Genomic DNA, 11041 nt, shown 5'->3' on the forward strand with positions numbered 1-11041 from the left:
AGATAATACAGATTAAATTGTTACAAATTCAAATGATGTGGGATAGAGTGGAAGAGAGTTTGAAACTGCTCAGGAACAGGATTTTTTGACAAAGATATCTTTGGACATCTACAGAACAGTTTTATCTGAAGTGATTACTAGAGAGGTAAGGACTTTGAGGCAATCCATCTCCATTACTGAAGTGTGAGTTTCAGAGCATCTTACAATCCTTTCCCTTCCCAAGACAGACACCCCTGTGAACTGAGAGAGCTCTGAGAGAACTTGTGACACAGCAGGTGCAAGTGAAGGAGTAGGGAATCAAACCCAGTTCTCTCAGATTAAATTCTGCGCGCTTAACCACTACACCAAACTGGCTCACCAAAAGAGAGATTTTATCTCAATTGATATACCGTAAATGATTTTTGTAAAAAAAATCCTGTTGGACACCCTGCACCCCCGGTATCCTATTTCTGAAAGTGCATCATCAACAACATTAGAATTTGAAAGAAATCTATATCAGGCTAACTCCAGATTTTGAAAACATGAAATTAAGTCCTAGTAACTGTAGCATTACTGAAATGTGTCTTTCTGCCATGGAAGGCCCAGAAGGTGCTTTTCTTTTTATGTTTATCCACAGCTACAGCACAGGCTAATTATGTATGCCATTAAAGTTTCTATTTATTGCCAAACACTTCTACCTCAAATGCTTTTTGATAAAGCTTATTTATTCTGTGCATTCTATATTACCTAGAATCATCATTCACTAGTGAGTCAAGGTCCAACTATGGCTAAGGGAATCTTGATAATGGATCTCCAGGTAACTGAGTAATAACTTGATACATGAGACTTACAAGCATTTGCAAATTCTAGGTCAATGTATATGACTGCCAAGTTCTTGGGGAACATTTTCGAAACTGCTGACCTAATGTCATAATTCATAGCCATACTCAGCAGCCATATTTTATAAATGAATGCACCTTTGCATGATGTTGATTCTAGCCAACACAACCTGGATGACAAAGTCTGACGCTGCATATGTACCATCCACTGCAATATAAAAATGGAGAAAGATAAATCTATATATAGCACCTGGAGTTCCTTGAAGAAAAGGTGCGATAAAAATATGCAAAGTAGTTTCTGAAGTGCATACCATTGCTATTCTATGCCTTCTGTTTCTGTCTTTCTTGCTTTCAAAACAGTTGAAATTGTCACTGTCATGCCAGCTCCCTTCCTCTTCCTATATTCTGTGAATAATTACATGAATGCCTCTCCTATGTTGGGAGGATATTTGCCCCAGTGTGCTACCATACTACAAGCAAAGTCTATTGGAAGTGAAGATTGGTCTCATAAAGGTATTGGGTTTAGTGCTTCCAGCTACTTGAAATAACATTCATGCCATACTTTTTGCAATATTATCTTAGGCAAACATCTTTGTATTAAAGAATTCAGCTCCTTATAGTTAGGCACACTTGTATTTTCAGAGTTTGGTAACTTAAATTCTGCTCTCACTTAGACCTCTTAGACCTACCTGTGAGATGGTATTACTTTAAATGGCCATATGGAGATTTCAGCCTCTTTGACTGAATAAAAATGTGATTAACCACTAAATCACAGTGCTCCTTGATAACTGAATGCGCTGTTAAAATGCTAAATCTTTGCAGACTCAGCCCTCAAACTGAGATACTGAGGGTTGTTTGTTCCAGGTTCTAACGGAAACCCTGCATACCCCAACTGATGTATTACAATTGTTATTTTAAAATAATCTGATCACCTATAGATCTCATTAAACAAAACTTCATTGAATAGATACAAAGATTGCTAGCATACCCCACAGGAATCAATCCTATATAAAATACATGTCATTCTGTCTAGGTTGACTTATTTTTAAAGGTTAATTTTCAAAACGTCTTACCCAGAAATTGTGTCTATTAAGAAGAAAGCAGATTTCACTGAATTCCAAATTTGAGAGAGAGCGTGTGTCCACATTATAAAGATGCTATTACATAGGCCAGCACATGATTTTATTAAACTTTAAGATACTTCTGAGTATTTTTTAAAAAATAATCATCGTAAACTGTTCCAGTTCTGGTGTTTATTCTGGGCTTGAAGCCATTTATTCATAAGCTATCCTTTAAGGCTGAAAACAGGAAAATGCATGTTTGCAGATTTACACAAGAATTTAAACACAAACTCTCAGGTCTCCTGTGTCAAAACGTCCTAAACAGTTATTTAAAGTTAAAATCTGCAACAATATTTATACATGTTAATCCTGGCAAGGGTCTACATATTATTTTAAACATCCTTGAGAAAGCTTCAGCAATCAACTAGTGCAAGACTGCTTTGGGGTTCTAGGTTGCATTGCCAATAGAATTTTATGGATATTTCAAAAGACTTTTTATCATTTATTCCAATTGCATTTATTTTTCTGCTTCAAATTATAAAGGTGTACTCGGCACCAGAATAACAAGCATTTGCTAGTGCCTTAAAGTGTTTCACATATAGTCTTCATTTTTCACAACACACCCATAAGGAAGATCACAGTCATGTTCCCATATTTCATATTGGCGTGGGGGCCACTGGTCTATGATGGCTGAGGTAAGAGTCAAAGGAAGAAGTTAGTGGCAGAACTCCAGGTGTGCAGAAGACTACCAATTCAATTAACAGCACCAAAAAAGCCACACACACACACCCAGTTTAGGTTTATTGGACCTGGAAAATATCAGTATTCCCAAGTATTTCTGAATTCCAGGATTGGCATTGTACTGGTATTTGGGTATATATTTGGGAAACCTGAATTTATTCAGCTCCATACCCTATGGCAGGGATGCCAAACTTATTTGTTATGAGTTGAATCTCACATAAATGGGACTTTGTGGGACTGGTCCATGTATGTCACAAAATGTAATGACAAGTAGCAGAGATATAAATTTTATAAAGGATACAGACAAACATAAAGATTTTTTACTTATAATACAAACATGCTTAAACTCTTGTGATATTTTGTTTAAAATGAAAATATGGGGGAATAGTGGGATTTGGCAAAGGAGTTTAATAATAAAGCATCAAGAAAAAGCACAAGGATCACAGCAGAAAGCAAACAAAATAAACTAAAAATATAAATACTCTAATCTTAGGAAGACATGAAATGACTGGGCATTGCAAGCATCTTCCTCGCCCCCAGGTCTACTCAGTTTGTAATGGCTCTCCAGTGTGATATTCACCTTTGACTGTGGGTTCCCAGGTTAGAGTACTCACTAGTCCTCTGGTCCATTCAGCAGAGACAAGCTGGCTCAAAGCATCACCCCTTTATTTGCTAGGAGTCAGCTCCAGCAAGCAACAGTTTCAAATGGCCATACAAATGTTGGAAAGTGAAACTACTTGAGCTCCATTCCATTGAAATACATTGCAGCCCATACAAAGTTGCAAGAAGAACATGGAATGGATATTCCATTAAGGTCTCTGAGCCCAGGTAGACTACTCTGGGACTGGAATGATAGCTTCCAGAGTGAAATGACAGTCCCTGGGAGTAGCAGAAAATTCTGGAATTTGAATGCGGGCCCCCAGGGTGGAATTCCATTCCCAGAATGCTGCTGCTATTCCCAGGGGCTGTCATTCCACTGCACCTTGTCATTTTGGTCCCAGAATACAGATTCTATTGCTTAGGATAGTCATTCTATTCCGGGGGCTGTCTTTCCAGTCCCAGAGCACTGCAATCTCTTTAAAAGCCTTCTAAGCCATGCTTTTATTCAGGTATGGCTAATAAAAGCTAATAGCAGCATTTAGTCGGGTGTGGCTATTTTGGTAGCCAAATCAGATTGTCCAGTCTGAATTCAGCTGAATAAATGCTCCAAAATACCAATAAGGTATTTTAGTGTATTTTTTGTCTTGGTATATACTGAGCACACGCCCCTAGTTTTTACAAAGGATATAAGATGATAGGCCTGAGAGAGGTCTTAATATGAGATTCTGAAGGCCATCTGTTGGTCACAATGGAGTCAATCATACCAGGCTAGACAGACTAACAGTCTGTGACAGTATGAAGTAGCTTCATACGAACTCCACAGACAGATTTTAACATCTATCACTTCATTTTATTCCATTTCATATATTTACAAATTCAGGTGGTAGCTGTGTTGGTCTGAAACAGCAGAACAAAGTGTGAGTTCGGTGGCATCTTTAAGACCAACGAAGTTTTATTCAAGGTATAAGCTTTCATAAGCAAGTACACTTCCTCAAATACATTTATTTATTTATAAGGTTTGTTAACTGACTTGTTTCCCAAAAAGGCACCCCAGCCAATATAAGCCTTGTGAATTCAAAGAGTTAAAACACCAATAGAAGACCTTGCAGAATTCTGACATTGATTCCTCCACCCATCCCACTTGCTTGAGCTGCCTTTGTGCTATAAAACTACCAGCAGAGCTACAACTATTCTGACACTACAAACCACCTATTTCTGTTCAGCCTAGACAAGTATTCGCACCCTCTGCAAATTTATTGGTTATTCTGGGCAATCTGACAAGCCCACTTCCTGCCTTCTCTGTCTGCACTAGCAATTTGTCAGTGGTAATGACAGCCAGTCTGTCATCTGTACTGGCAATGTGATACCTTCAGCTGATTCTTCCTAAGTTGGCCTTCCTGTGGATCTTGTTTGCCACTTACTCAGATGTCACATCTGGCAGACTTTTTGGAAGATAATTTTAGGCAGAGTGCATGCATACACATATCCCAAGGCAAAAAAAGCAGAGGAGTTTTCATGCTCAGTGATTTATTTTGAAGGTGTTAAGGTTACCTCCCTCCATTTCATTAAAGGGAGATAAGAGTACTATAGTGGATTCAGTCTGGATGTTGGCAACACGTAACATCCTTGTTCAGTGATTTCACTTGAGGGCCCATTTTAATATACATGCCATTTCAAGAACAAAATGAGAAATAATTGTAATATCGCAGCCTTTTGAAGAGAGGAAGTAAGAGATTACCAGAGCAATTTATCTATTTGTCTCCTGCCCATTCTCCAAGGAATTCAGGGTGGTAAACATACTTCTCTTCCTCACCCTCATCAGTGCTCACAAGAACCCTGTAAGGTAAGGTTGAGACTGTAATTTACCCCAATGTTACCCGGTGAGATTCACAGCTGAGGGCTCAGTGAAGTGGGTAGACTTTTGGGCCTTCATCTGGGACACCAGCTTCAAAATCCTACTCTACCATGGAAGCTCACTGGATAATTTTGAGCTAGTCTCTCAGCCTAATCTGTCTCACAGGGTTATTTGAGAGTAAAATGGAGTAGAACTATATAAGAAGAGTTGGTTTTTATAACCTACTTCTTTCTACCTCTTAAGAAATCTCAAAGTGGCTTACAGTCACCTTCCCTTCCTCTTCCCACAACAGGCATCTTGTGAGGTAGGTGGGGATGAGAGAATTCTGAGAGAACTGTGACTGACTCAAGGTCACCTAGCAGGCCTCATATGGAGAAGTGGGGAATCAAACCCAGTTTTCCCAATTAGAGTCTGCCATTTATAACCACTACATCATACTGTCTCTCTTTGGGACCCAAATAACCAACTGTGTTATAATTAATGTTGTTTTCTTTTGCCAGTGTAGCTTCCTGGAGATGCTGTATCAAAGAGAAGGTTGGACATGGTGGGGGCATGAGATCATTTCCCCTTTTTTATTTCTTTTATCCCCCCCACCGCCGCATCATGGAGAAAAAAATGTATGCATCCATAAGTTTTTCCCAGCAGAAGTAGAGGCATGGAGGGGGTGGTCCCACTGAGAAAACAGCAAGGAGTGAAGGGTCAAAGACCCCTCTTTTCCATGCCCTTTGATAAACCAGTGAGGATGCCTTTAAAACAAACATGTTAGTGTAACTGAGCCTTGAGTGGGCATTTTAAGCTGGCGGTGCAGTCCTGAGTTATTCCAATCTAAAGCCAAGTTGTTATAAACTGAGAAACCACATGGGATTGCACTGTAAATCTCTCCATTACTCAAACCACTACTCCACATTGGCTATGTAGATCTAGCAGAGTATTTCTGCTAATTTCTGTTCAAGTAATTTATTTCCTCTTAAACCACAAGATGCTAAACTGTAAATAGACTCTGGTTTTTTTTTTAAGTAAGGAGGCATCAGAAAAAGCAGCTAAAGCCTCAACAGTGTCACCCTGTGGCTGGAGCATGAAGAACAGGAATGAGGGTTGAGGACTATACTGAACATGGTATTTAGAGACTGGTTTGTCAATAAATACCAGGGCTTTTTTTGTAGCAGGAACTCCTTTGCATATTAGGCCACACATCCCTGATGCAGCCAATCCTCCAAGAGCGTACAGGGCTCTTCGTACAGGGCCTAATGTAAGCTCCAGGAGCATTGGCTGCATCAGGGAGGTGTGTGGTCTAATATGCAAAGGAGTTCCTGCTACAAAAAAGCCCTGAATACCTCCTACTATTAAGGGTTTCTCTGTGCAAGCATGAAGCACTATCTGCTTACCCATGAAGCTTTAGTGGGTTGTTCAGAAGCATAATGCAGATATTTGTATTTGACCACTGTTGAGACAGCCCTGGTTTTCCTGGAGCAATCCTTGTTTCTGTATAGATGCAGATAGCCGGTGTTGAGTAGTAGTTAGAATATAATCTGGGAGACCCAGATTCTGATCCCCACTTGCCATGGAAACTTGTTGGGTGACCTTGGCCAGTCACATGAAACTTGTTGGGTGACCTTGGCCAGTCACATGATTTTAGCCTAATTTACCTCACAGGAGAGTTGTTGTGAGGATAAAATGGAGACGAGAACAATATAAGCCATTTTGGGTCCTTATTGAGGAGAAAAGTGGATTATAAGTGAAGTACATAAACAAATAAATTCTGTCCTATACCGACTGAACAACAGAATACATGAAAAACACTTTAACAACAAATCCTAAACAGTAGCAGGAGAAAAGATACTTGAATCAGCCCTTGCCTCCTTCAGGGCCATAAATTAATGACTGCCAAGCTTGTCCAAAATAGGGCTGTGTTGCTCACCTTATACGATGAGGCATGATTCCATATTTCAACCATGTAATATGCAAAATTTGCTGAGAAGTTTGTGACTACAAGCAGGGTAAGATCCAAACTCCAGTGCTAAGGGAGCAGGATTGTCTCTTGTATAAAAAAAATTCACATGCATATAAGAAGCTATGCAGGGTTCTGAGTCCCCACTTTCCTATCTACTGTGGAACACTCAGCTCCTCCTCTGTGGAGGTTCCAGCATACTTTAAAGCAAGGGTGTCAAACATGCAGCCCAGGGGCCGAATCAGGCCCCTGGAGGGCTCCTATCAGGCCTCCGAGCAACTGGCTCTTGTCTGCTTCCTTCTCCCTCTTTCTTGCTTCCTTCTGCATCTCAGCTTGCTTTACAAGGCTTGGTCAATCGCATAGGAACTACAGAGCAAAACCTCAGTTTTCTCCATTGGTTGAGGCTCCCCTCCCTCCTGGTCCCCTGGGGAGGGAGGGGAAGAGCTAAAGCTTCCTTTGTCCAAGAGTTCAACTTTGGCATTTTGATGCTACTTTTAGAATTAGCACAGCATGTTCCTTCCACCCTCCCCCACTCAACCTGTACAAGTTGAAATAAAATAGATACTACAAAAACATCAGAAGCTACAAGTACACCCGTGTCCTAGAGAATCTGATCATCTAAAGTTGCAACAGAAATCCCTAACACTTGGAAAACATGACACAAAATATGGAGAAGAGGCTTAGCTGGGTTTTGGAAATGAGTATGAAGTTCATAAATGGTTTTAGACTTAAGGGAACAAACGGAGGAAGCAGGCATGTGATGAGCACAATTCAGAGGATTGTATTCGCAAACACAGTAAAGAGGGTGACAGTCATGGTGTCATTAATGTCTCCATTAATGGTAGCCTCCTTTATCTAGCGATGATCCAGGGCTTACAGCATCAGGCAGACATTGAACCAATATAGCTTTCTCTAACAGGGGCTTGCACTTGTTGGATTTTTATCTCTTCTTCATTTGTTAAATCAGAAAAGATGGTAACTACCTTCCTATTATAAATGGACTTCTCCCATGTAGAACTACTGCAGTTCAAACAGGAAACAATCAGGACACCTATACATTAAAAAGTAGTCCCACAGCTGGGCGATATAAAACAAAGCAACCACTAGATGGTGGTGCAATACAAAATGGTCTAATGCCTGTACCAAGTAACTAGCAGGCATAACGAGACTAAGATCTTCTGTGTTATAAGAGTTGCTTGCTGTGGAAAATAGTTTGGACTGCAAGAATGTACGGTATTCTGACTTTGCAGAACTCACTGGCAGTATTTTTTCATTGGTTTCTAACCAATATTGCATTTTGTCCTTGGGAGATATTTTTTAAAAAGGTAAAGGTAGTCCCCTGTGCAAGCACCAGTCATTTCCGACTCTGAGGTGATGTCGCATCACGTTTTCACTGCAGACTTTTTTTTACGGGGTGGTTTGCCATTGCCTTCCCCAGTCATCTGCATGTCCTCCCCAGCAAGCTGGGTACTCATTTTGCTTGCATGCGTAAACTAACCAATTGTTGTTCCCAAAAAGATAGTGACACACCAGTTTTTTGTAGCTTGAATCTTCTGTGTCAATGAACCATCGGATTGTTCTACATTTACTTTTGAATGATGTCACCATAGTGAAAAGCCAGATGGGAGAGGGGCAAGTGCAGATCCCTGCTCCATCTTGAAACTCACTTGGTGACCTTGGGCCTACAGCCTTACTTACTCCCACAGGATGATCATGATAATACAGTGTAGGAGAGCTCCTTGCACATTTTCTGTGAATGGCCTTGCTAACCTGTTTCTGTAGGTTGCAAGGGACATCAGTAAATCAACTAATGCATCCCTTGAGAGGAAAAGAGCTGGAGTCATATTTCGGTGGGAATGGAATTACAACTTATACTGGAAATAGGCTATACAGAGGCCTTCCCTGAAATGACCTTGTACTTCTGTTGGACACATCCACTGACTCATCTAACTAATATAAGATGTTTAAATTAGGGGATCAGCAACTGGAGGACTATGTGCCAAATCCGACCCTTACCAGTGGTTGTCAACCTAGACACAAAAGAGAAAGTGGCAATTGTAGTATGATAATGTGGAGGTACCCTCACCAACTCTGTTCCTTCAAGGAAACATAATAGCTGATAGAGATTTAAAGACTTTTCACTGAGGGCAGCAAATCAGGAGCATGGTGAAACCTCAAATGTGACCTACTGCTTTGAATAGTGCCAAATTTGATGAGAGCCCTTCTGAATCTCTCTCCACTCCCCCCCCCCACCAAGATCTCTGTAGTTCAACACTATCTGAGGGAAATACCAGCTGCCATCCACATGGTTTTTCACACACAAGTGCGTGCACACACACACTGAATGGATCTGATGACGTGCCTCCAGTCAGAAGCAACAGAATACTCGATTCATCCCCATCTTTCATAAGAACATAAGTGAAGCCATGTTAGATCAGGCCAATGGCCCATCCAGTCCAACACTCTGTGTCACACAGTGGCAAAAAATTATTTATATATATATATATATATATACACATATATATATATATATACACATACACGCACACACACACACTGTGGCTAATAGCCACTGATGGACCTGTGCTCCATATTTTTATCTAAACCCCTCTTGAAGGTGGCTATGCTTGTGGCCGCCACCGCCTCCTGTGGCAGTGAATTCCACATGTTAATCACCCTTTGGGTGAAGAAGTACTGGAAGACCAGGGCCAAATAGATGTGCCAGATGGCCAAGTATTTACTTTGATGGGAAGGAAAACGAAACATCTATTACATTACATTAATTTATTTAGAATATTTCTATGGTGCCCCTTCAGAGTCCTGCTCAAGATAGCTAACAATTAAAAACACAAGCCATTAAAAACAGAGCTAACAATGCTTTTTATAATTAATATGACAGTATTAACTTCAGCCAGCAGTTTTTCACAAATAAGAGCCACTGCAGTTGTTCACAACAGAAATAGTGGTATGCACAAGCGAACTTGCTCACAGCCAGATGTGTTCCCAGACCAGTGTTAGAAAGGTAACAGTTACCTTTCACAATCAGTTACCAATGTTATTGTAGCATTATTTCTATTAACTGTTCACATTGATAGTATTTATAAATAACCTTCTAATGCTAGTACTCCAGTGACTGAAATCTTACCAGTGTGTGGGTGTACACTGACTTCAGAGTAAACATCACTAAATCTAGTGAACCTTACTTCAAAGTTGGCACTGTGTGTCAAGGAGAAATTCCTTTAAAGCTGAAGGACTAATGGTTGAAATGTAAGGACTTTACTTTGGACAATTGTGTGCTTGGAGCACATGAAAGCTTATGTTCTGAATAAAACTTTGTTGGCCTTAAAGGTGCACTTGACACCTACTTTGTTCTACTGCTTCAGACCAACACGGCCGCCCACTTGGATCTATCTACAACTGAGCCAGTTTCCTAGGTAGAGGTTTTAAGAGAAAGGGGAGGAAAAGCTTAAGACAAAACGGCAGGTAAAAGTAGATCGACTGTTGGATGAAAGGAGATAGGGTTGTCAACTAGAGGTGGAGGTGAAGTCCGGGGTGGGTGGGGTTTGAGGGGAAGGATCTCAGACAGATACAATGCAATAGACTCCACCCTTCAAAGCAGCCATTTCCTCTGAGGGAACTAAGGTTGACAACCTCCAGGCAGGGGCTGGAGATCACCCAGAATTACAACTGCGCTCCAGATGACAGAAATCAGTTTTCCTGAAGAAAACGGCTGCTTTGGAGAGTTCTTGCTACAGTAAATGTAGGCTGGCTGATGGGTGGGAAGGAGAGGAGGAATCACAAAAATGGTAGAGGCTATTACCTATGGGGGCTTTCAGGAAGGTTAAGAGGAAATAGTGGGGGAGGAATAAATGAGATGCCTCCTGCAAGTCCTAGCATGTTCCCACATCATAGAATCATAGAGTTGAAAGGGACCTCCAGGAGAGCCAGTTTGGTGTAGTGGTTAAGTGTGTGGACTCTTATCTGGGAGAACCGGGTTTGATTCTCCACTCCTCCACTT

Source organism: Heteronotia binoei, chromosome 5 (assembly GCF_032191835.1).
Source record: "Heteronotia binoei isolate CCM8104 ecotype False Entrance Well chromosome 5, APGP_CSIRO_Hbin_v1, whole genome shotgun sequence".
Lineage (NCBI taxonomy): Eukaryota > Metazoa > Chordata > Lepidosauria > Squamata > Gekkonidae > Heteronotia > Heteronotia binoei.